Source organism: Motacilla alba, chromosome 2 (assembly GCF_015832195.1).
Source record: "Motacilla alba alba isolate MOTALB_02 chromosome 2, Motacilla_alba_V1.0_pri, whole genome shotgun sequence".
NCBI classification, from domain to species: Eukaryota; Metazoa; Chordata; class Aves; order Passeriformes; family Motacillidae; genus Motacilla; species Motacilla alba.
Genome location: NC_052017.1, coordinates 63,406,042 through 63,433,007, shown reverse-complemented (window position 1 = coordinate 63,433,007; position 26,966 = coordinate 63,406,042). Strand labels below are relative to the sequence as shown.

The 26,966-nt window shown below is 42.9% G+C and overlaps 1 protein-coding gene across 25 annotated transcripts in view; it reads left to right on the top strand.

Annotated features, from left to right (window-relative positions):
• Positions 1-26,966, top strand: part of ATXN1 (ataxin 1) — a 338,211-nt gene that overhangs the window by 287,315 nt on the left and 23,930 nt on the right. The gene's annotated exons all lie outside the window — the stretch shown is intronic.

Genomic DNA, 26,966 nt, shown 5'->3' with positions numbered 1-26,966 from the left:
GTGCTCATCACCTGCCTATATTTTGGGCAATCATGCTTTTTGACAGATGAGTAAAACTTCAGTGCTGTGTTATTCATTCTTCATCATCTTGGGAAAAGATTAGCTGATAGGTTTGGAGCCTTTTTCAACTAGCACATTTGTTGGTGAAATTTTTACTACACTGCAATACATCAGGATAAATTTTACAGATGTCTGTGGATCCAGGTTCATATTACCTGGTTCAGGGGTCTGTGATAGGAAAGTTCACAAAATGTTGTTGAGTATGCAAGATTCATACAGCATACAACAGAAATGTTGGTCCTAATCTGTTCCTTCTGCCCCAGGAGCACCCTGTGAAGGAGCTGCCTCTGTGGTTTTCAGCTGGCCAACAGGACTTCCCCCCTCTACCCTTGTCTTCCTAGGAAAAAGCTGTTTTCTAAGCCTAAATCCCCTGAAACAGTCCCAAAGGGGAAGAAATGGGACATGGATCATCAGAGAGGAAGCTGGTTCACTTCAATCATTTCTGCTTCCTGGCATCCCGTCTGGGATGTGTCTGCTGGAGCCTCTTGAAGGAGAGCAACTCTCCAGGGAAGATCTCTTTCTGCTGGCCAGCCTACACCCATGGGAGCAAAGTACTGGTGGAAGTCAGAATAAGGTCTTGAAGGCAAATGTCACAATTACTATGAGATTGGTTGGGTGTTCCTTCATGGGATGATATGCTGGAGCTACAGTTGTAGGTTTGTGCATGCTTCACCAGAGATATCATGCTGCATTTGTTCTGAATCAGGCAGATTTCTCCCATTATAAACAAATCTCTGAATCTCCTTACTAGCTGAGCATCTGAAATATTTGAGCATTTTGCCTTTTTTTGACTACTCGGCAAATTTTTGCTTGCATGCACTGTAGCAGCTTTCATAGAGGAGGAACTTTATTTCACTGCTGTCTTTCCAAACGCCCTTTTTTTATTGTACCTAATCAATCTTGCTGTGTTACTAAGAGCAACATCCTCGTTGGCCAGTCAAAAAGCTGGAAGTCTTACATGGCCTGGTGTGTAGCTGGGCACAAAGCTCCCTTTCATGGCTTTGGCTGCCTGCATTACCAGCCGTGCCGAGATCACAGTCCCGATAAAATGGTGTTGAAAGCACTGAGAGTTTCAGGCTTCGTGCTCTCTGCTGAAGGGATAATTTTAGAATGTTCTTCCCCTTGATAATAGTAATTTTACAGCAATGTAACTGTTGGATTTTAGAGTTAGATCAGTGTAAATGAAGGCAGAACAGATCATTTCTTCTGAGGCAAAGAACAAAACTCTTCACATCAGCAGTTATAAATGTATAAAAAAATCCAAATGTGCAGACACACACAAAAATCTACATCCTCTTAAGGCAAGACTGTAAATAATTAATATAATAATCTGCTTACAAATTCAATCTTGGTATATTGAGTTAGTCAAGACATTACAGATTAGTCCTCTTTTTTTTAATCTTGTTTTGCTTTCTATACCTCCATAAATACAGGTAGCTTCCACCTGCATGCATTTTTACTTCTGATTTGAGAGCTGCATTTTGAAAAGAATATTATACCATTCTTCCAGCTTTCCAAACATGTGTTTCTGTGGCTTTTTTTTTTTATTCAGATTTTTCAGTGTTTCCAAAAAAATAAAATGCGACACCTTGTATCCATATTCCTAGGGGCAATTTTTGCAGCTCTGCAAATAAAGTGCTTTAAGGCATCCTGCAAAGTGATTGTACTAAACAAATGTAGTAAATAATCCTGAAATTGCAATGCACCTCATTTACACTTGAATGGAATTACTTAAATGTGGGATGTCGCTGGTACAAGTGGCTCCAAGTAGCTGCTCGGTTTTGTGTTCGCTAATACAGGCAGCTTTGTCACTTGCTTGGATAAAAAGCATGATGCTGAAAAGGATTAGAATCTCACTTGACTCTGCTGTTCTACGGGTGAATGAAGTTAGGGACCAAAATAAAGCTGGTCCAATACTCAAAGGTGCTGGACAACTGCATCCTCTCTCTGAGTAACAAGTAGATGCAGCTGCTTGGCACATCTGAAAATCAAATATTTTTTTCAGGTTCCTAAAAATGGATTTAGAAGCCTAACTTAAGTAATAGATGGTCACACAAAGTACATTTTTGGTAATGAACTGAGCAGGCACACAGATGTACTCTGATGTTTGTTTAAAGTTACCTGTAGGCACTTCACAGGGTGCTGCAGGACAAAAAGGCCTTTGTTAAAATGCTGAATTGCCAGGGTTATGAAAATTCATCAGGGGATTTGCGGACTGTCAGTACACAAAAACATTTTGTTTCTTGCAAACAGGGATCACAGGGTAGAACCCCCAGGTTCCGGTCATGGTTTTGCTTCTCCAGAATGTAAGGGTTGCTTCTTACAAGCACCCTTTGGCATCCTGGCTTGCTTTTCAGGTCATCTTACCAGGGGTGTACAGACAGAACATGGCTACTACCAGCTGTAGTTTAGGTTAAGAAACCGGGTTGAATTTGGCCTCCTGTACCATGACCTGGATGCAGAATCTAAAATACCCTTGCCGCAGTTTACTCTGTCTGTAAAGGCATAGCAATTTCTCAGTACCTGATTTTTTCTTTCCTAATTCCTGGGGTTTTTTCAGTAGATGAAGGTACAGTAATACAGTACGCTAAAATTTCCCTCTCATGGGCAATTCAATGAGCATCTCAGAAGGCACTGTACGTCTTTGCATATGAGCTGTTGGGAGTACCATGTTTGCCAGAAACAAGGTGAGCTAGCTGTCGAGCTGTCTTCACGATCTACCGAGGTGTTAGATCTGGCAGTGCAATGGCAAAACCTTCTGCTGTCTCGGTGATGTCCACCTCATTCCCTGCTCCTGCCAGAGGCTTGCCTCGGGCTGGGGACTGTTCCATATGCATTAAGACAAGAGCGCTGAGTCCTCCAAAAATTAAGTTTACTAGAGACCATTTATGTTTAAACAGAGAAGAACAGTGACTCCTGCTTGCAGCTACTTGTCAGGCAGCCCTCTGAACTTGTGTTAGATTTATTGCACTTATCTGCGAGCAAACCCTGTGCACCAGTGACAGCAGCATTTATGTGCCATTTGCACAGCAGTGAAGTACGAGACAACATGACACTTAAATTAGCATTCTGCTCATTGATAGGTAAGGACAGATGCTGTAGTGAGTAGTAAACCCTTCCTGCATCTGCTGCATTGTAGGATGCCGTGTGTAGTGTTGTGATAGAGCTGAAGGACCTGTAAAGTCATATCAGATAAATTCGGTTAATAGCATGGCTTAGCCCACCATTCCTTTGGGTGTGTGTCTTGTTAGACAGTATTTCCAGAGGGAGACCAGCAGGCTTAGATACAGTGGGTGCAGAGATGGACTTTGGGGATGATGCTGATTTTGGGGAAGAGGTCCCCTGGGGGTTGTACAAGTTGTCATGCACTTAAGAGATCACTGCTATTGCCTGTGCATTCCTGAATAACAGCGCAGAAGTGCTCTTGGTCATGGAGGTGGACAGGTTCTGGAGCACCTACTGCCAGTGTATTGACATGAGTAAGTTATTCTGGTGGGGCTGACATTGACTTATAACCTTGTATTATGGTGAAAATCTTCTTGCTTCACTGTTCCCAGAGGTAGTTCATACCTCCCTTGCTTTTTGCCCTTATCATGTCCTTTTTTGTAAGTCATGCCCGCTTGTGCATTTGGGTTTAGACAGGGTAGAATGTCCTCAGATCATAGTTAGATGGCAAGGAATAAATAAACACAAAATTGCATGCACAGCTTCATTTTAATTTAAAAAAAAAGAGTTCAGAAGATCTAAGAGCAAAATTTAGTGCAGAATGTTTAGATTAAAAAAAATATATTCTTTGCTTGACTTGCCTTTGAGCATTTTGTTAAAAGTACTAAAAGAACTCTTTTAATGAAGCATAAAAATTGATTGTTTCTTGCCAGGAGGGATTGTCTTCAATCTTCAGATACTAAAGACTTCATGAGAACCACAAGAAGAATATCTTCTTGAATCATTTACATTTTTCCCCTTTTGCAGGCTTATGTAACCATGCAGAAAATCTAATAATAAGTGTGCTATTAGTATCCAGTGTGGCACCTTCTGGAAAGTGAGGTGTCATGTTATTACAAATAATGGTGCAGAAATGTTGTAAATGTGGAGAGCTTCCGTATGTGGCTTATTTGAGTAATCTTTATCAAAAAAGATCTTGGGCTAATTGAATCAGTCTTTGCCTGTGATTTACTATTCTATTTTATTGTTTGAGGGAGGAAGAGCTTGGCTGCTTGCTTTTGTTTCTGTGAAGTCTGGCATGCTATTAATGGTGTTGGAAGGATTAGGCTAGTAGCAGTATTGAGAAACCAGGTGTCTTGTGGTCTCTTATTTTTACATACATGCCCACCCCTTCTTTGTTCACCCACCCACAGGCTCTGGAGGTTTAAACCTGACCTACAAGCATCCTTTTCAGTTCTGATTTCATGTCCCTTGAGCAGGGATTGTCAGCCTTGACAGACACTCTCAGAGGGAAGGCTACCAGGCTGATGTGCTTGTTTGCACAACCTTACTGCTGGTGAGTTCAAACTCAGCTTCACAGTCCTCACTAATGGGACTGTAGGCTTTGCTTGAATATGGGCAGGCTACTCAGCAGCAGGAAGTAACCTGCAGAGTCTTTTCTTCTATTGCCATTGACTGTCTTTTCTATTGCAAGCAACTCATGTTTTAGTTGTTGTTGTTGTTTCAGGGGGCTTTTGGGGTTTTTTTTCTTTTGTTTTTGTTTTTCCAGGGTGGAGGGCTGTTCCTGTCACCCTTAAACTCTGCCATCAGTGTGTAAGGACTGATGGCAATACCTACACCCAGAGCCTCACCCTCTTTAGCAGCAACCACAGCGTGATGGCTCTATAGGCATTTCCCTACCTGCTGGCATCTCTTCACCTGGGTTTGTGCAAATTGCACACTCAGTTGTTTCTCCAGATGAATATTCAGAGTGTAAGTCCCTTCCTCTGTGATTGTTACCACGTACCCTGAAGACACATTGAAAAACTATATTAAAGAAAAGTGTGATGCAACTTTTGTGTATATTACCTCTCTAACCTGACCCTTGAAAGAAAGGGGAGCATAAGAATGTTCTTGATGGCATATCCCTGTTCCTGGAGTGCCGGTGTGCTTTACTTGCAAAAAATTATGTAGAACATTGCCCTAGTCACCAAAAGAAGCTCCTGTTTTGAAACCTCTAGGTGTGTCAAAAGTCAGTGCCCATGGGTGGTTATCTTCAGACCTTCTGTTGTTCACTCAGGAACGGAGTCCCTTGTGACTATCTGTCCTGGCTTTGCTCAGCAGCGCTGCCTGGCACAGCTCAGTGTCTGCCGTCCCCTCATGGCTGCAGCCTCCATGCAGAGATGCTGCGTAGGGGCATGGGCCATGCCATTCCCCCTGCTTGCATCTTGCCAGTGGAAGAGGCAGCACCTTGGGAGCCGTGCTGTGGTCATCCCACAGCCTGTCTCACTCAGTCATAAGCATTTATTCTTAAGAAACTGACAGTCCTGTTTAACAACACGTTTAAATGTGAGTATGGCCCAAGGAACAAGGGATGTAACTGCAACCTTACCAATATTTCCCTACAGCAATTCAGAGTAACCAGGCTTTGGACATGCAGGCTTTGCAAGGTGGTGATTGATAAGGGATGACTTGGGATAGGAGGTAACCCAACTGTTGCCATCAATGACTTTCACAAGCAATGAGTCACTGAAAAAAGGGTAACTCCCCCACCCCAAAGCACACAGTAAAAAGCTGGGTTGCTTGCTCTAATCTAGCATGTAACAGCTAAGGAAGACAGTGCATTTTTCAAAAGCATTCACTACCCTGTATCAGCATAAGAATTTCAGCTCAGAATATTGAATGTATCTATTATTGTAACAGCTGATAGAGTTAAGTTATATGTAAAACATTGTGCAGAGTGTAAGTCTCCAGGGTTGTTTTACTGTCATTTCCTCTTGTGTGTTTTCATAGACAATTTAGTGCTTTGTGGTAAGGACCTAATCCTGCAAGTAACTGAGCACCATGAAATCCCATTAAAGGCAGTGCATTCGGCTCCTTGACAAATTGTAACTTTATTTGATGCAGGTTGTGGTGGTACTGTGGCAGTAGGAATAAAGCTATTTTGAAAGGCCACGGTGTTGTAAGCTTTTATAAAGCTGTACTCACATAATGGATCTTTCTTAAATCTGTACTTCTCTCTGCTAATCCTGAAGACTTATTTCTCCCCCCTTTGGTGTTTTTGCTTTGATTTTTCTTTTTCTTTAATAATGTATTTTCTTACATGGCTTCTCCTAGTCCTTAGCTTTGCAGACCTTCTCCTACTTGGGTGGGTCTTTTTATGTCTTTGTTAGCTGGGAATTGTTTTCCAGCAGTGGTAACTATAGGACTCCTGAGGTCTCTGCCACTTGAAATGCTCATTTAGAACCATATTGGATAATTTCCTGGCCCATTTCCCTTCTGTTTTACTTCTAAACAGGCGATAAGCTTGTTTACAGAAGCTGGGGCGGTTGATGCCAGCCTAAAGGAGGGCTGTATTCACAGGCCAGTAACACGGTGGGAGGGCTGAGCTGGGGGACTGTGAAGCTCTATGCTCACACTAACGCAGAAGGAAGCTATTAAAGTCTTCAGATCTAGAGCCCAGTCCAATCTTGAACCCTTCTTGGGAAAGCTTGGATTTTTCTGTTTAGGAGTCATTTAGCGTAAGGTATTTGTACTATTGTCATATGTTTCATTTCACTTTGTTTTCATGAGAAGCATTGCAACTTTACCTCAAAGCTATCCTTCAGGAGTCATTTGGAGGCTTCTCCAAGGCACTTCTCTGAGAAGGAAGCTGATTGTGAAAGCTAGGCAATAGAAATTGTTCTGCTGAACTGGCAAAGCCATTTTCTGGTGTCCAGTCTTTATAAAACTGTCTTTTTAGGAAAAACTCTAGGGACAGCAGTGTGGTCCCTTCCTGTAGTTGTTAGGTACAGGCCTTAATATTGCAGATGCGTGGCTATGCATGTATTTGTGCCATGGAGAGCTTGATGACAGTGGCACTTCTGCAAGGGAAGAGCCAGCCCCTCGAATGCTGGAGGGAAAACGTTACACTCCATCATATTTCTTCTGTGCTTGGGTTTTGTCCTTTCTGCTCCGTGGTTAGGCTTTATTGGTAAGAGAAGCATGAGGTCAAGACTGTGCTGTTTATTTTGCTTTTCAGCTAACTGAAAAATTCTGCCTTGCCTCTCTGCTGCCTGCCAGGGACCAAACTTAATGGTCAGTGTTTTAATTTAAGTGACACCAGCCGTTAGGCGAGCGGTGTAAAGGGTATGGTCGGTCAGCCCTTCCTTGCAGGGCTGTGCTGTACATCCCAGGCTATCGACCCCTTGCTCACAGACAGCACATGGCTGGCCAGTGGCCAGAGGGGAGCTCTGTGCCAGCAGACCTCAGACTTTGCTGTGCATCCACGCCTATTGTGGGAGAGGAGCTGCTCTGTAGTGGGGTGGGGATTCTGTGTTGTGTTTTCTGAGGGTATGAAGGCTTTTCCATGAGCCTCTGGGACAGGCTGGGGACACTGATTTAGGTTCAAGGCTGCTTTTCCTGAAAACAGGAGTACAAGAACTTTGATCGTACATTAGAAACAGAGGTATGTCACAAAGCTTTTGTCTTTTAACCCAGTTGTGTTTCTGTGTTGAGAAGATGGCGTGAGACTTGCCATGTGATGGTGCGATGAGCGACACTGTGCTCCGGGAGCTCACGATCGCCGCTTGGAAGCTGTGGGGAGGAGCAGCAGGCTCCTTCCCTTCATGGGTTTCACAAATAAGAGCTTTTTTGGTACTTGGTGATCATCACATTCCCTCTCCCGTGACAGGGAAGGAGGCTGCTCCCCTTTCAGCCTCTCCCACTCGTAAGCTGTTTATTCACATTAAGTGGTGAGGAGGCTGGATCAGCCATACTTCTCTGGTGTCCTTAGTTAACACAAGGCTCTGACAATTGTATCTCTGATTATTCCCTCAGCATTCCTACCTTTTAAAAATATTTTTCTTTAATTGCTGCTTTGTCGGCTCTATAATACTGTACTGGGATCCAAAGGTGCGTTTTAAATAACGGATTTGAGGTTGCAGGGGACTGAGATATCATTATGAGTCTGAGAATGGGACCTGTGATGCATGTTTTCAGAGGCCTCTGTGGATAGTTGAATTAAATGAATGCTTTTGTGATAAACTTTTCTTTCAAACTAATCAATTGTGTGAGAGCAGGGAGTAAGCTGTAGCAAGCTGAATGGTGAGAAAGCCACAGCTGTTGCCTCTTTCCATTGCAATGCCACTAATGCACACTTAAGGACTATATCCCAGTCCAAGTGCTTCTAGGTTCTCTGCTTTGTTTCATTGTCCTTGCTTAAAGGTGGCTCAGAAAAGAGGCCAAATAGGCAGAAGGCATCAGGGAGATGGAGCAGGGAAGCAATGCTGTGCAGCTGTCCCAAGACCTGTGCTGTCCCTGCAAATTACACTCTGGATCTTCTTGTGGGAAGCAGATACAGCTACGGTTGTGAGTCAGCATGCTGCTGGATGTCACACAGTGTCAAATGGTGACTCTGGGGCTTTGTAGACCACACTGCCTCTGTGCACCAGGCTGAGAAGGCAAGGCAGGGAGGGCAGGCTGCCCTCTGGTAGAGAAGCAGGGACCCTGCTCCAACAACATCAAGTTCCTGCCTTGTTTGCTCTAATAGTTATTTTTCCAAAGACCTGTAAAAGTTGAATTCCCTTTTGGTTTTGCTTGATCATTATCTGTGCTTTAGAAAATAAAACACTGTTTTAATGCCATCTCAGGTGAGGAGCAGCTTGAGCTGTGCCCTCCCAGGTCCTCCTTGGCCTGTACAGCCACAGTGGGAGGGAAGGCATTAGGCAATTGCAGCTCCATGGAGCAGGATGGGTAGGTACATCCATAGATTTGCTTTCTGCTGGGCTTTGGGAGGTGAGTTTTGGATAGGAAACAGGTGAGAGGGAGGCAAATCTGGAAGAGGTGCAGTAGAAGACAGCAGAGGTATTCCCTGATCTTCTGCATAGACTTCAGGTGCAGTGAGCTTCAGATTACTCACTGACCATCATCAGCAGTGTGAGCCCAAGAGGAAGGGACCTGGCTAGGGGACACAAAAGGTGAGGTGGAATATATAGTACTGCCCTGAGAGTGTGAAGGTGGTCTCATCAGCCAAGGACCAGTTGGCTGCACAAAGACCTAATTTCACTGACTCCTTGCATGAAGACCAATAGTATTTGCACTGCCTCACTGGTGGGAGGTTATGGTCAAGGCTGATTCATGCCTTGTTTTGTTGAAGCACCGTGAACTATCCCTTTGCAAAGGGAGGGGGAACAATGAGCAGGGGTGTGGGAATGCTTTCTTCACCAGTTCACTTTGCAGGAAAAAAAAAGTCATCTGTGTGTGAGGTCTGGACTCCCCAGCGGCTGCAAAGGATGTCATGGGTGGTAACACTTCCTACATCTATTCTCTGTTGCTAATGGCCACAGTTCCATCATGCACAGGCATGATGCCTCTGGGGCAATAAAAAGCTAGTCTTCTGTCCCTTTAGCTGTCAGCAGTGGGGTTTTTAAAAATTTTTCGTTTGCTTTATCGTTTTCTTCATGAATTTAGAGAATGCAGGCTTTCTCTAGTACCTGTATACTTAGTGTGTGGGGTGCATATGTATGTTGTCTGGTTATCTCTCTCTTGCATCAGTAATTTAGAGCAGGGATGGGTTTGTGGCACAGCTATGTGAATTCTGCGAGGAAAAAAAATAGTTCTACTTGCCTTGTGTTTTCCATTTGCATTCTGCACTGCTTAGCCAAGACTTTTTCACCTTCTAGAGATCTTCCAGCTATGAAGGAAAGGTTCCAGGAACAGAGTTTCTTCTATCTGTACATAAAACTGGGAAGCCCTGAGATAAATGAACATAGAGCATTTACATCCATCATCTCTCCCCTTTTCCCACTTGGTATGGCTTGGAAGTGGCAGCTGTGGTCAGATTAAAAAATGAAAGGTTTTGTGCCTTATGCATGAACCTGATTTTCGTCCATGGGTTCATAATCTGTGCTGCTTTTTCCTTGCTACAGAAGTAGGCCTTATTTTTCTGTTGTGTGTGGATCCAGAACTATCCAGAGGAAAAATACAGTTGTTTTCTCCATGGGACATGTCACCCCACAGCTGTTAGCTCTGCAAGATATGCCTTTGCTACTCATCACTCGATGATGAGTAGAGGGAGTGCTTGACAGTACTTCTCTTCAACTCAGTTCCCAGGAAATCAGTTTGACTTGCTATTTTGAATTCTTAAATCTGAAACAATAAACAGTTCCTGCCTTGTACTGAATAGTGAGGGGAGTGAGCATCTTGTCCATGTGGTGATGAGGGGGGGCGATCGACAGAGGGATGACTTCAGCCAGGCAGTCTGGAGGCAGCACAATTAATTTATTTTCTTCCTTGATCTGTGAACCCTCTTGGTCATCAGAGCATTGAGACCTTCAGCTGCACGGTCTGCTGGGTCTGCCCTTGAACATTCCTCGTGACTGTCTGACCCCCAGGGCTTCACTCCTCACTTATCCCAAGTGCCTGTGGCCCTGCATCTCGGCTGTCCCCAGAAACAGCTCTGTAGCTTCAAAAGGTGATGACTGCGAACCTGGGATCTCCGTAATTTATGCTCCCCACGCAAACAAACACGCATATGCCATTCACACTCCTGGTGTATTAATAGTGGCAGAGCAACATGTGTTTTCCACAAGAGCAAGACACCTGTTGAGGTTGTTCAGGGTCACAGAGCGCTGCAGTGATGCTTTACTGCTTTCTGCAGACTCCAGCATGTGTTGAGGAGAGAGGGAATGGTTTTTATTAAGCCAAAAGAGGCTACCAAAGGGAAATTACACAGACATCCAGACAAGTCAAGTCCTCTCACTGGATTAATGTGCACAGCCCAAGAAGGAAGGCAGATCAAGGAGCTGAGGTTGTTACCTGTTTTAGTTTAAATCTGGCATTTGTGATAAGGTGAATGAAAAGTCTCTTAGCAACTGAGGTCAGCATTTGTCCTGTGGTATGTACAGCGCTCCCCTGCAGAGTGCTGCACTGATAAATATTTTTTGTCCCACAGGTGCCTGATCTGCAAGTCTGAAGCCACTGTTACAGTCACTCTCATTTTATAAGCTAGGAATGGATTTTAATTAAAGTTTTTCTGCTATTGTTTAAAAATAATCAGATCCTCAGTCGCTGGCCAAGTAACTCAAGGGCACAAAGGCTGCCCTTGTCTGCATCACGTGAGACAACATGAACCAAATTTTGCCTGATATTAAGAGGCACTGAAAGCAACCCTTAGTACATCTAAGCAGTTTGCATGTCCTCCTTCAGTGGCCTTTGGGCCTTATAGTATCCTTTGGGTCTCAGATGCTCTTAGATGCAGGTTTCACATACATGATCCTTCATGGATTCCCTTTTTGCAGAGCAGTCTAGAGCCCCTAGAGAAACAAGTGTGGGCTGACCTTGCAGAAAAGAAGAGAAGCAACATCCCGTGTGTTTAACCTGGGCATCTTAGCAGTAGCTGTAAACTGAAAAGCCATTTCTCTCTGAAACACATCAGCTGGGAAGGAGCCTCATACATGCCTCCTGGATCTGATTCACCACCTAAGGGGATCAGAGCACTTGTAAGGGGCTAGATAGAAAAGGGAGAGCAGGATATGCAGCTAACTTCTTCCTACAAGACAGCAATATTTGGAGCTCTGTCTGTTTAGGATACTGGGCCAGGAAAGGTAAAGAAACTGAGAGGAAGTTGCTTGGTACACTACGCCCTCTAATGCATAGAGTTTTGGAGAATTTTACACAGGAATTTATGGTGATCCTTTTGGCAGTGCCATCAATGACACTCTGGTCCTTTCAGAGGTGCACAAAGGGAAAGGCTTGGCCAGTGGAGGGCAGGCAACAGGCTGAAGGAGTGGAAATTTTCTCCAGGATCTATAAATTTCCTAGGAGACTCAAGCTTTCACTTACAATTAGGGGCTTCTGCTGAAGGGCTGAGAACTCTCAAGTCCCTAAACCGGCTCTCTTAGGCTTTTTGTTTGGTTGGTTTTGTTTGTTTGTTTTTCCTTAATTTTGTTTTACTGGGAGGGGCAAGATTTGACCTACAGAAATTCCATTGTTTAAAGGTAATAGTCTGGGCCTTGCAGAAGGTTTTGATGATAGTGTTTAGCAATTTATAAATGCAGATCATCTTTTAGTTTTCCACAGAATGAATTATACTAATGAAAACTTTACTGCTAAACAAAAGGGAAACTAACCAGGTAAACCCAAGAGAAAGAATTAAGAAACCAGATTAAGAGAATTACATTCTTTGTCATTCCCATTCTTAACACATTTGCCCATTAGAATGTGCACAAAATACATCCTTTATATCCCAAAATGTTCAGCCTGGAGTAACTTTGAAAGGATAGCTGTGGGCACAAATATGTGCCCTGTATTCCTCATTGTGTTTTCCATTGTGGCAATCCCTGCTGGTGTTTTCTATTTCTGAGTTTTATCAATCTGAGCAGGTCTGTTCCTGAGGCTCTGCTGAAAGTCAAAAGGGTGAAAGAACGTTATGTCTACGGAAGTGTCAGAAGAATTTCCAACGTGCTGTGGATCATTAATTTGGCTTCAAAGATGTGTTTTATACTTTGGAATTTTACAAAGCAGCTACATGGAGGCTTTTTTGCTATGGGCAAGGCATGTTCCCCACAAGGTAGCCTTGTAAAGCATTTCCCCCGCTAACAGGATTGCAGACAAATAGTTTCACTCCTTTATCCTCCTGTTTTATCTCTGTTCTCCCCAAGAATCCCTCTTCATCCTTTGGTTGTTCTTTGGGGTGACATAAGGACAGTGAACCTGAAGTGGGAGATGAAAGAAAAGCAGTGTTAAAACAAACTAAAGCTGGAATGATTTGCTGGGACTGGGGAGATAACCCATGCAATTGGGGTAATTTCACAAACATCAGGGGACAAGGTTCAGGAGTAAAATCTGTTGTTACTGAATCCGAAAGACAGGACTGCCCTGAAAGTATTGAGTCAATCAGAAACTGCTAGAGTTTTCTACTGAGTGAGTTTTCAGTGACATCATCACCAGTATTATTATGAGGAAACAGAATATCAGAAATTATTCTTCAGTTTCAGGGGTTTAAAATACCTTGTTTGCCTGTTAAAGTCAGTTGAATAATGACACAGAATGATGTGGAACACTTCCTTTAAAAGATCACTCTTGATGAGGTATGAAAATTAGGTCTGTTACTTTGCATGAAGGTGTGTTTTTGGGGTTTTTTGCTGTTTGGTGGTGGTTCTTTTTTTTTTTTTTTTTCCTGGATGGGTCATGCCAGAGCACTGAAAAGCTTACAAGAACATTAAATAGAATAGTGATGAGGGTAATGACTGAAATGGAAGCGGCTTCCAGCTGTCTACACCCCATCTCCTTCCTATCCCCTCAGCCTGTTTTGCTGGTGTTTCAAAGAGGATACACGCCTTTTCCTCAACACAACAGTTTTCAGTGTGACCTTTTAATGCAGCCTGCTGCCAGTGCCAGTTTGCAGCATCCCCTGAAGAACTCAAAGTATTTGTTTCCATCTGTGAAGTGAAAGTTATAAAAAGAGTTCTTACTCTGCTGGGGCACAATGAGGTTAAGTCATTAAAATTTGGAATAGATTTCTTGTGATTTAAAGATATGTATACATGTTGTTGCCCTGTGAGCAAATGAAGAGTTGGAAACAGGATTTGAGAGTCCACAGTCTAACTAACCACTGAGTCATTCCTTCCCAGGAGAAATTATTTCAAGTGCAGGGATTAAATTAAAGAAAAACGGACACATGTGTGACAAGATAAAAATCAATAGCAAATACCAGAAAATAAAACAAAAAAATATGCCCTAGAGATGCCAAGGTTCTGTAAACATTTTTGTTCAGTTCTGCCCTTTCTCTGGAAAGGCTGGTTTTCTCTGAAAACCCAATCTGCAGTACTGCATCATATGAAGTAGTTAAGGAAAGTAAGTATTTGTTGCGTATGCTTATTCACTTTAAAAAAACCAACAAGAATGACCAAAAAACCCAACAAAACAAAACAAAAAAAAAACCCCAAAAAACCAACAAAACAAAACAACAACAACAACAAAAATAAACCCAAATAAAAACCAAAATGTACTCTTTCCAGCAAGTTTACAGCATGCGCTAGTCACAACCTCTCTGGCTTCCCAGGAAACAGGTCTGTCACTTTGTTGCTGTAGTAATGTGCAGTGTAGCTTAGTTGGGCTGCTGCTTGGATTAAGTTGCTTGGCTGCCCAGAGATTGGTTAACAAGTTCATTGGAGTGAACTCACTGCAAAGCACTGGATTCACAGTCTCTGCCCGTTTCAATGCTATTTTTGCTCCTCTCCACCTCCCCCCCATCAGCTAGCTGTGGCTTGGCACAGCGGCAAACATGTTTGGAGTCTCAGTGGTCCAGTTCATCTGAGAGTATAAGCCTGCCTTCCCAACAAAGTTACTTAATGTTCTCAGTGATTGGACTTCAAGCAGACTGGTTTCCCATGGTTTCACATTAATAGGCACTAGACTGGAATTTTAGGTCCATACCTAGAGAAACAGTGGCTTTGATTGCTACTCAAATGAGCTAAAGTCACTCGATCAACAGTTTTGTGCACAGAAATACCCAGTGAGTGGATCTGTAATAAAAACATTGTGTTTTGGTGCTGGCAAAGGTATCTACTAAGGAAAAAAAAAATCATTGCTAGATAAGGAAACTATGTAAAAATTAAAGTTGAGTGTTTATACTTCTAGGGGCTACTATTTACTTTTATAGATTTGTTTATACAAGTTTTGAGGACAACTGCATTTTTATCATATGAATCTACCCAACTCCTAACAAAATCCCCTAGCAAAATTCCTAACAGTTTTGCTTAGGGCTGTTAAAAAAGAAATAATTTTTTTTTTTTTTTAAGACGGGGTGAAGCAGTTTAAGAGGTGGTGTGGCTGTGCAAGGTTTTGTTTATTTTTCCACCAAAGATTAAGTAGAGGTAAATTATGCCATATATAGGGAACAAACATAACCAGTGCTATGAAACAGGGATATAACCATGTTTTGAACAGTTTTAAAGATGCACAGAAGTTACTGTCTCCTGCTTGTGCTATTAACACACAGACTTTCTTCCTCATACAGTTGTTTCCCACACATAAGTTGAAGCTACTCTCTGTAAGATACCATATTCCATGCAGTTTTCTTTTGGAGAGTGGATTTCCATCTGTTACCTTATCCCTAGGACCAACATTAGTGGCTTCCTGATCGTAAGATACAGAGATGTAGTTTATATGTAGAAGTGTTACACTCTCCTGGAAGACCATGTTTGTGGCCTGGCAGCTTGATGCTGTGTAAGAAAAGCTTTTTTTGCAGGGGTAAAACCTCCCAGGGTATCATCAGATGACTTCCATTCACATAGAAATATTGGTGGCAGTAGCCAGATGGCATATGTCAAAATCCTGAACCTGACAAATTTCACAGAGGTTTTGCCTTTCCTTCCTCTGGGGGCAGGATTTCATACGTGTTTCCAAATCCCACAGAGCTGTGCAGCCCCAGGGAGGATAGGTTATGGAAGGTGACCGACTGCAACTTCTGGTTGGTGTCCCAGTGTGTCTGCTCTTAACTGCAAAACAGGGAGAACTGGAAAAAGGGTTTGAACTTGGGTCCCACTGCTCACAAGTGCGATGTATTCAGTAGCATAAGGCAAATGATTCCACAAAAATGACAGATGTAAAAAAAAAGGTAGTAAGCAGGAATGAGTGCCTTGCCCTCAGCAGGAGTTGCGTGTACATTACACACTGCAGCCCCATAGTGGTCATGCTGGGATCTTAAGTGGTGCTGGAGCAGCTGCCACTCATGTGAGCAATGTAACTCAGCAGTCAGGAGTAGAAACTGTAGAGGTCAATGAAGTCTGTTTTTCTGTTGCTCTACACTGTTTATGGGTGCCTAGTTGCATTATTATTATTGCTTTCATTGTTTTTACCTTTCTGTGAGGTACCGGATGTTGCCCACTGCCAGCAGCCTGGAAAACCAGTGAGGGATTGTTGTGTGAGCACTTTGTGAAGTGACCAAGAAATAGGTGCACTTTGTTTTGCTGGAGGTGTTGTTCAGGATGACTGCCAGATCATTCCACCAAATGTTTATGGCCTGAATAGACAGAACAAGAAAAGGAAACCAAAACTGATGCAACATAAGGCTGCAGGGAAAATGCACTTGGTTCATAAACTTGTGACCCTGCATCTCCTTCCAGCTTCAAAGAAAGCTCTCAGTAGAATTGGTGAAAAAGTTCCTCGTCTCAGTAGTTCATAATTTGAAATCAGAAAATGGAAATAGATACATGAGATGTACTAAGGATTTCTTCTTCATTGCATGTATTCATATATCTTCATTCATTTATTAATGCATCTCTTTGTGGTTTAAAATTTAGACCAAAAAATTAGCACTACTAGCTCATCTGTGCAGCAAGTATTTAGTCATGTTTCTGCCATTGCTGAAGAACTGAATTCACTTCTGCGAAGACATTTTGGGAAAAAAGTGGTTGGTCAGTGGTATGTAACTACAGTAACTAGAGTGAGCTCATGATAATCTGAAAAGAAATACCATTAGGAATCCAAATACATTGTCTAAATAAAACATAGGTAGAATTTGCAGGAAAGGATTAAGTTGTTTAATCTGATTGTATTGTTTCTATGCTGATGCTATCCTAACTCTCGGGAGAGGGGGAAGCATAAATGTGAAGGCATTGTGCACAGCCAGCTGTGGTGGCAGGACTTCATTGAAGTGTGGAGGCCCACAGCAAGCCCTTTTTTTTCTGGATCAGACTGTGATCTTGGCTAGTCTGGAAGAAGACACATCCCTGGAAGAGGATAGTGAGACTTCTGCAGCTCCCACACAGTCAGGCTTTGTGAAGACCTAGAGGGCTTTTAACATAAAATTAATGACCTTTACCCTAAGGGGCTGTTTTGAAAATCTTATGGTGGATGTGTTCAGCCCATTAAAATGGCCAGGTGGCTGGGAGTATGACTTCTTTTCTTGCATTAATTAGATGAGGAAGTGTGTCTGTAGAAGGTGACTATAATTTTTAATCATAGTGGTTTACCCTTCCAGTTCCCAGTGGCACACATCCAGGGTCTGATGGCTGGGAAACACAGTTGTAGCCAAGGACTCCTCTTCAGCCCGTTGGAAAGGCTGGCTCTTTGCTGTGCTCTCAGTTCTCCAAACTGAGTGATCAATGTGTGTTTAACACAGTGACGCAAGTGAGGAGAGGACTTGGGGAAGGTGGTGTTGGAAGGATGCTGAGCATCAGCATTGCTTGGAAATAAAAGATTGTTCCCACATGGGCTGACAAGCTAGGTTAACATCCTGGTGCTGTGCTTAGGTCACTTAGGCTTCAGGCCCTGGGCAGGAAGGTCAGCTCCAGCTGGAGGTCATTGTACTTGGCTGCAGTTAAATCTTTGTGATGTTAAAAGCAGTCCTGGAAAGCATTGGAGTAACATCTGGTCAGGAGGGGACGATGCACGGACTGGCCTGGACCTCCTCTGGCTTTGGGACGCAGGAGTGCGTCAGAGTGTGAAGTCCCTAAATGCTTATCAGCATCCACCACTTGTGCATGAAAGAAGGAAGCGAGAAGTGATTCAGTTTGCATCCGGGCCCTGCAATGGCCTGTGCTGCTGCCTGGTCTGCCTTCTTCCTGGTTCCTGCTTCCCTGCTCTGCCTACAATAGTCATTCACTCTGCTGGGGAGACACCCAGTCTTCATTTTGTTCTGCAAAGTGTTTAGTCTGGCCCGGGAAGTGGGGCATGTTTAATGGAAACCAACCTGCACACACAGCCCCCAGCAGCTTTTTCCTGCCTGCCAGGCACGAGGAGAGTCACTGCTGGGGTGTGGACAGGGCCACAGCAACTGTCAGCAGGGGACAAAGTTGCACTCACCTCTGGAGGCCAGTGGGCAACCGGGGATCAGGGCGATGCTGGGGAAGGGAGCGCTCCAGTTTCACCGCGTGTGGATGGTGGGGCTGTGAGCAAGGACCGTTGGCTCCATCTCGCCAGCTGGCTCGCTCAGCAGTTTTTGCAGGAAGTGTGAAGAGAACACATTTTATGGGAGATATTTATCATTATCCTGCACTGCTTAAATATAGTCTGTGTAGCAGGTTAGAGCTTGTTAGGCTTTTATCTTCTCGAGTTGGAGGGTGATGAATTAATCTATGAGTGTTGCAGCCTCGAGTGAATTATAGAAAGTCATCCCCAATGAGTAAAGATAAATGACATTTGGAAATTAACCCATTAGATAGTCTCTTCCAATAAAGTGCTTACTGAATTATTAAATTGTAAATGAAGATGCTTCATGTCTCATTTGAAAGTCAGAAGACACTTATTTGTAATTCCACTACTGGTTTTCTTTTTTTTCTCCTCTCGGAGGTTTCATTTCTCCTGAAAGGTTTGGTGCTGACAGCCCCAGAGGACAAAGTCTCCATTAATCCATGGAGCCGGCACAGCAGCTACAATGCAAGCTGTGCTGCCTTGTTAATGTGCCGCAGCCTCTGCCAGGAAAGGAGCAGTCCCCAGGGACAGGGTGTTGGTTTACACTTTGCAGTATCCAGCCTCCAAAAAAAGAAGAGTTGTTCAGCTCTTTATTGACCTGCACCTGCGTTAGTTTAACTGAATTTGACTGCTTGTTTAGCTGGATTTAAGGTGACCTGCTGGGCAATACAAACCTACTGTAAACTCTTCAGCCAGTGTAGGTCCTCTAGATTCAGCCTGACCCAGGATGCACCTTGAAGCTGAGCCTTGCTCTGGTGTTTTAAAAATGAGCAGCAATAATACTGAGATGCACATTTGGCTGTCAGTGTTACTGAAGTCTTGGCAGACCTCGTGGTCCCTGGGTTTGTTGCCCCTCTCCAAAGTAATAGGGTTGCACAGGGGTAAAAACACCCCTGTTGCTGCAAGGCAAATCGTTCTAGTTTTAAAGCGATATAAAATGCATGCAAGTTTCATTCAGTCACCGTTGGTGAGATTTACTTTGGCATAAATATTCCTGTATAAATATCCTCGTTCCAGGCTAGGATCTATTTGCATGCTAACAAAAAGCCAGAGACAGAATGTTTTCAAGAATTTCCATCTCCAGTACAGCCAGTTGTTTTAGTGATGGGTTTTGTTCTGTGCATGTGGAACTGGACCAAGCCTAAGAACACCAGCTCACTTCAGAGAGGTACCCAGCAGGAATGACTTTCAACCTGAGCTGGCTCCAAACCAAGAACCCAGAGGGCAGAACATATCCTTCCCATTATCAATTGGCATTAGAGTAAATTTCCCATTTTCTTTTAGTGCTAGCACTTTGATGATAACAGAAAATTATTAAAGCCATGTACTATTAAATATGATAGTAATTAGATAATCTCCTATAAGTGATTTTTAAAGACTCTTGATCTTCACTGGCTTTTTCTTTCTGATGACACAGGACAGACTTCATCTTATATGTTTTGCAAGTACTGCCACTGCATGAATATAACCCATGCTTATGGAGGGAGTTTGTTTCTCCTCATGTAATTGTGATTTGGCTTCTTAATAAATTCCTAATATAAGGAAGGACTGATCTTGTTACCATAGCCATAAACAAGTTCTAGCAGTAAAGAAGCGAAACTTTAGTTAATAACTATCAAAAAGTGTTCTATTGGTTTTATTATCTGACCAGAATGGTCCTGACTGTGTTTCCTCCTCTGCATCCCACGTCTCCAGGCCACATTCTGTAGGTAGAAAGTGAAGAAAACAGAGAGGCTGTCCTGCATCAGCTCTTCTCTTTAAAGATTATAATCTGTGCCATTAAATCCAAACCAAGTGGCTATTCACATGCGTACTTAAGATTGTTTAACACTTGTTTGAGATCAGTAGTTTGAGTTTTTACCGAAATTTTGTACTGACCTGCCTGTGAAGCGTGGCTTCTCTGCAGTGAATGTGAATAGAATAAATACACCCCCTCGCAAGGGTATAAGAAAGCCCCCTCAGGAAGGCTTCTTCACCACTGGTTTATGTTGTTAAAATGGGAGTGACAAGAAAAAACTCATCCTTAAGAACATGTTGAAATGTGATGTAATGCCCATATCAGTCTGCCAACCCTCTCAGTGTTTTCTCTTTAGCCTTACAGTTGGGGGGTGGGAAAAGACAGGACAGAGTGAAAAATCTTTATGTAGTGTGTGACACAATAAACACTTTATAGCGATTGTATACATACTGTCCTAGTGCAATTCTTCTGTTCTGGGCATCAGTGAGAGGACATGTAACCCACAGTACTCTTTTTGGCTTTTAGTAATTCTTTCCTAGAATCAAAAGTGAGTGAGTGCGCAGTCTCAGTTCTGACTCAGTCTCATGCTGTTAGTGATAGTGGCATTTTAAGTGATGCTGAAGTAAGGACAGAAACTAACATTTAAGAGGAAGCAAGAATGACAGAATTGCTAAGATGAGGAGAATAAAGGAAAAAAAAAAGCTCAAACAGTAGTTCAGAAAAGAACAGTGTGGGGGGAAATAATTTTACACCAGAGCTGTAGAAAGACTACTTGACCACAGACTGAAAATTGGTAGAGCTCCTATTTCTTGTCAGACCAGCTTGATTTTCAGTCCAAGGTGCTGAGCAACAATTTTCCTCTAGTCTGATCCTGTGTCTTTTAATTAAACAGCGTTGTCATCCACATCTTTGAGATTCTGATGGGAGCAGCGCTCATCTCTCTTGATTTGCTCAACACTTTGCATGCAGAAAGCAGCAGCTGCTGCTGGTGATCCCAGGGCTGATTTGTCTGCATGTTTCACTGGAAATATTTGCCTAAATGAAGTAAGCTGTGTGAGGAGGCACCTAGTCTAATTGGAGCATTAAGTCTGTGCAGTAGGTGCTATGCAGGTGGTTTTTTGCTGGTTTTCTGTCAGCTGGTAATTTATCTGTGACACGTATGGGAGTTTGATGGATGTAGGTAGAGCAACTGCCTGGAAGATCCTTTAGGTGCTGGTACAGTGTGGCCATGCTGTGGCTTGCAGTGTTTTCAGAGTGCTTTGCTCCCCCTGGGCTCTCACACTTGGAGTAGCAGCTGCCATGGATCTTTGCAGGGGTCTGGGCAAGGCCTTGACCTGAATGGTGCAGACGACTCAGTTGTATTACCCCCACCTTTGCAGCTCCTCATTGGAGTGGTTTCAGCTGTGCTGAGCGGCAACACAAATCACAGCTGTCAAAATCACCTGCTAAAATCTATTTTTTGAGAGTCTTCCAATGCTTTCAGTGGTGGATAGGTGTAACAAGCATATTCCCATCCTTGCCAGCAGCCCACTGGTGAACTGGAATTGCACAAGGTTTCACTGATAGAGTTATAGCAATGCAACCCATGGAAGATTATTACCCTCCCCCCCAGTTATAAGATTATTATTTAGAGATTATGATAAACTCATTCTGTGGTGCCCCTTGTGTTAGTCATGCAAGCAGCTTTCCACAGCAGCTGAAGCAACACATGTGTAAGAGACATCTCTCTCCTTCCTTCCCCACTGGAGTGGACCAGCTTCTGAGATGCTGCAGCTCCTTCAACCCCAATTTACCAGAGAGGCTAGCAGTGCCCTTCCCTCTCTTTCTTCTTTTCCCTCTCATTGATCCAGTGTGGTAGCTGTCAGCTCAGCCTGGCTGTACATCAGAGAGAATACTGTGCTGTTTGGGCAGCAATTTGAACTGAAAGGAAAGATTTTGCAAGCAGAATTGAACCTTTGGGAGGTGAGCTGAATGATGCTGTCACAGAAGAAGAAAGACTTCTTTTCCAGTGTAGCTCATGGTTTTTGCCAGGCAAGAGCAACAATGTGAATTTCCATAGATAAATAAAATATATATATATAGGTATATAATCTGGCAATGTTTCAAAATGCTTGGGTAGATCTTGCCCCAGCTGGAAAGATTTAAATCTAATCAGAAATCAGAGATAAGAGTAAATGGTATTTCAGCCCATGAGAATTTCCACGATCTCAGAAAAATATTTCTTGGTCTAACGGGAGGAAAACTTAAAAAGCTGAGATAAAGTGAAAATCAGGTAATAGGTGAAAATGTTTTACAAAACAGTACAGCAAAGCCTATAGTCCTGTACTCAAGCTAGAGGGTGGTTTCATTTTAAACTAAATGTCTGTTGTACTTACAGCATTTTTAAATTACACCTTCATTAAATGTTTAAAACATTTAGTTTTGGAACCAGCAAATAGGTTTTAATTTTTTAATATTACTGGGAAATACTTACAAAGAAGTTCCAGCACTTTTTCCCAGTTGTAAATATATTCAAACATTTTTGCTTCCAACAAATTCAGGTTTGAAAACAAACATTTCCTAATGTAATTTTTCCTTAAAAAATTCCTGCCTTTTTTATTAGACACCATTAGTTCTTACTTAATTTTAGCCAAAGGGCAACAGTGACTTGTGTACCTTATTTCGGTTTTAGTTTCACTAACCTTACAGCAGAGTGTTGTCAAGGTTTTTTCTCCTTAGGAGCTGAATAAATTCTGACCAATTATGCTGTTGTTCCAGTCATCCTGGTTGTATGATCTCATGATCATTCCATATGTTTATAAAGTGTCCATGGTACCAAAGTGGTTATCTATCACTCATTGCAGTAGTTATTTCATGTTTCTAAGAAAATATGTCATTCATCCATAAGCACAAGAATAAAAAGCAGAAGAAATAGCATTTTATTTCATATTTACCATAAGGAGTCTGCAAGTCACTAACCACATATGAAAAAGAAACCAAACCAGATTAACAGATGTAAAATCATTACACATTTGGAAGAAACAGTAGGCAGAGAGAGAAAGTGGTAAGCAGATCAGAAGCTGAAGAATCACTTGGTCCATAACTAAACGGGCTTAAATAAAACCAGGAAAAAATCAGTTTTCCTTTTTGCTGTAGGAATGGTGATGGTGAGTAACGCTCTTGGGGCTGCAGGGGATGCTGTGGAGCAGTGGGATGCATCACGTCTATACACAGCTCTTGCTTCTGAAACTCTCAAGCCAGACACAGGGTGCCTCCATGATCAGACCTACCTGACTGTCATGTCAGTGTTCCTTGTTTGTCCTGGTTGGAGTGGATGTCTTGGTGAGATGAGGCAGTGTTTTGCAAGGGACTCCCCCAGGAGCTGTCCTCTCCCAAGAAAGTTTCCCCATTGTGTTCTGCTTTGCAATGGGAGGATCTGAGCCTCTTTTAATTATTTTCTTCTCTGGGAGAACAGCACTTAAATTCTGGCTTGAGGAAAAATTCAAAAAGGTTTTGTGCACTCAGATCCCAGGCTGAATCTCTTTCTTTCTCCTAATTTAGTTGGAGTGTTTCTGAGAGGTCCTTAACTGATGTGTAAACTGAAATCTGGTCATTAGTGAGGTATCCTTGGATAGAGAAGGAGTTTTCATACTAGGTCTTGCCTTAGCTCCAGCCAGGGGGTGGCACTTCAGAGTCCTGTGGGTAGTACCCATTGGAGCTCCTTGCCAAACCTTGGTGGGACCTGTCTGTCACCGCAAAAGGGCTAACACATGTTTGCTGCGCCCTGTGCAAAATGCTGTAGTTGGTAAGACAGCTCTGTCAGTAGAGGACACACAGTTCTGAGCTGGATTTGCTGGCATGAGTCCAAGGAGTGCCAAAAAAATCTGGAACTGCACTGTCATTTATTTGTGTATGAACGGAGCTGTACAGCAAGTAGCACCAGTCATGTATAATGTGATATCATGAATTTTAAAGGTCAACATAACGGCTCACTAGTGTTTAAAATAAAACTTTGGAAAGGTGGATTTCTGTGCTTAAAAGTTGTGGAGTCTCCCTTTGTAGCTTAGTTGCAAGATAATAGACTTCAAATGAACCACTAACTTTTGATTGCCTTTGCCCCACTTTCTAGTTCAGACCAGTGGATAGAGCTAAAATCACCAGCTTTGATGAAGAAGGGAATCAACATTTCTGTTTCAGGCTTTATATAAACAGGCAGCTGCTTGAGTATGCAGAAGTGTGAGGAATATGAGCAGAGAAACAACAAAAGTGAGTGGAAATCTCTAAGAAATACCACTAATACATTGGACTGCAGTTCAGCATTTTGTTAAGGGCATCATTTGTATTTATACTGTCAACACAGGGTGGATGAATGGAGCTACAATAAATGATACAGACAATTTGAATTTTTCAGTATGCTTGAGACATGATTCTGTTTCTCCAGCAAAAAAGATGATGGTTTTTTGCCGTTTCAGGGATTAGGTAAATCCCCATGAGTGATGACAACAGACAGAACTAGGGCTTGCAGAAGTACGGAATGGAAAATATACTTGACACTTGTGAGAAGTGAACTCTGAGCTGGTAGTGTGGTTAGACACGCAAGCCTCATTTCACAGTGCTGAAATATTGCCTTCTCATTCTCCTATCTTGAATCATGAAACCTCATGCTCTTCTAATGATTCTTTCAGAGGGAGCAGTGAAATTATTCATATAAAGAACCAGAATTGCTCAGACCACATCCCTTTTATTTATCTAGACCAAACTACAAGTTCTGCAAAGTTTCGATCGTTTGGGATAAAAATTCCCACTGTTCCCAGGCTGGCTTTCTTCTCCTGCTCCTTCATGTTCCTGACCCTCTTCTGATAGCCTGCTTTAAAACTGCGTAGCTACTTCTGGTGTCAGAAATCACACCTTGCTGGGTGCTCTCGTGTATGGAGCATGATGCACGGAAGAGAGGCTCAGGAGGAGGAATTTCAGGTGCTTTGATGCCCTGACGCCAGGAAAGGAGGTGACTGCAGTGAAGAAGGATTGAGCAGCTGTTCAAGCAGGACAGGGAAAGTTAGGCCTGGGCAGAGGAGGAAGGGTTTGTGCTGTGTCTTGAAGGTGTCTTGAATTGTGTCAGGGCTGCAAGAGAAGGGAGGTGAAGTGAAAAGAAGGAGCCTCCTTTGGACCCCATTTGGAGAAGGGTGAGAGACGGGGGCAAAGGTAAGGAAAGAGCCACAGTGCTTAAGAGCTTAGATAATTGACAGGCCCTTAGCCCAAGACTGAACTTCCAGTGAAGGAGGCTGACTTCAGTGTAGAGTACTTCGAGACTGCTCGGCTGGTGTCCTACACACTCTGGAGTGCAGGAGGCCAAGGACTAAAGCAGGTTGCCTTCAGACACCTTTGCATCTCTTTCTCCTTTTAAATTCTATTAATGCAGTAAAAGTATGCTGAGTAGTTTTTCTCTTACAGTCAGCAAATCCATGGTGCTGTCATGTAGCAAAGTGATATTCAGCCATACCTCACTGCTCACTTGCTGACGAGCTGCAATGTGTAGATCTCACTTGTAGCCCTTGGACATGTCAATAGCTGGTTCCTCAGAAGCTGTGTGTTGGCCTGTGTGCTAGTTACTTGGGTACTCTTCAGCACCGTCCACCTACAGAGAGCTTCAGGAAGGGATCCTCGAGTTAACCATGGGCTTCTGTGCTGTGGTCAAAAGTGGAACCAGGATCAGAGTAACAGGTTTTTGTTTGGGGTCTTTTAAATGCTTTTGCTAAGTGCATCTGAACTGCAGACCTTTAGCTAAGTGTTGGCCTTACATTAATAATGTAATGTAATGCCCTTTTTGAAAGTCTCTGTCTAATTTGCCATTTGTGTAATGGTTTGTGGTGGTGGTCATAGAAGATTTCAGTTTGTTTTGTTTTTTTTTTTTATCTGAAGAGAAAGAGTGATTTTTAGGCCATTTACAGAGGAGGCACTTGAAGTTCCTACAGAAAATATTTGTGCTCTCCATGATAAGAGAGCATGGAGGGTTATAACATCTGATTTTCATCACTGGGGGAAGGTGGGGAGTGTAGATGCTCTTGAGCTGTATCCTCCAGGTCTGTGGCTGAAGATTTGCACCAGGATATATAATTTTCATTATATAACCATAAACACTATTTTGAAAAAGTCCAAAGTGCGTTATATTTCCAAGTTACTTTTATGGACTTGCTCAGAGTAATCTGCCATCTGGTATTTTTTTCACACAGGGCAGAATGAGGTAAGGGGAGAGAGATGCTGACTGCTTCCATGCTGTTGCTCAGCTTCTGAGGGAAATGTAACACCTTTCCCCTTTCCTTAGTGTCCAGCCTGGCTCCTTGTGTGAAGCTCTTCACAGTAAAGTCAGAACTGACTCTCAAGGCCTGCTTTTTGGAATAGTTATGAAGCAGCTTTCTCGTAGTGTACTGGGGAGAAAAATGCAGTGAAAGTCATTCTGATGACAGCTAGAGGGAAGTAATAACATTCTTTGCAGACTTACATGCAAAGAGTTAGAAGAATAAGTGCAAGAACTCTACAAGGAAAGGGGCTGTGTTCAGTGCTTGAGTGCTGCATGCCTGCAAGACGTTTTACATTTATAAATATGGGGATCAGACAGATTTCCATTACCAATTGCTTTTAACATTAGCTAAGTGATGTTTCCCTTCTTTTTTCTGGTTTTCTTTTTGTTTTTTGTTTTTTTTTTTTTTTTAACCCTATTTCTGTTCTGCTTTAGTCCCTTCTGTCTGGACTAAGCTGTGCAACATATGTGGTAAGTGCAGAAGAAAGCGGGAGAGCAACCTTGCAGCAAAATGAGTTGTGTCAATCCTGCCACAATTCCTTTTTTTTTTTTTTCCCCTAAATAATCAAATTGCTTAATTAGTCATTGCTGTGGGGAAGTTCTTTACTCAGCTTCCTGCTGGCTGCACTGACTTACAGGGCTGCTCTTGATTCCGCAGACGCCAGCGTCTGACCTCAGCACAGCTCCCAAGCCCTTCATGCTCTTGGGGAGGCCGTGGCAAAGATGTGTTTGTGCCTGGGCTGCCTGCAAAGCTAAAGCCCTGTTCAGAGCTTGAGGAATGTTAGATTATCCTTCTTCTTCCAGCCCCAGTGGCTGATGTGAGCATGCTCCATGCATGCATGGCACTGG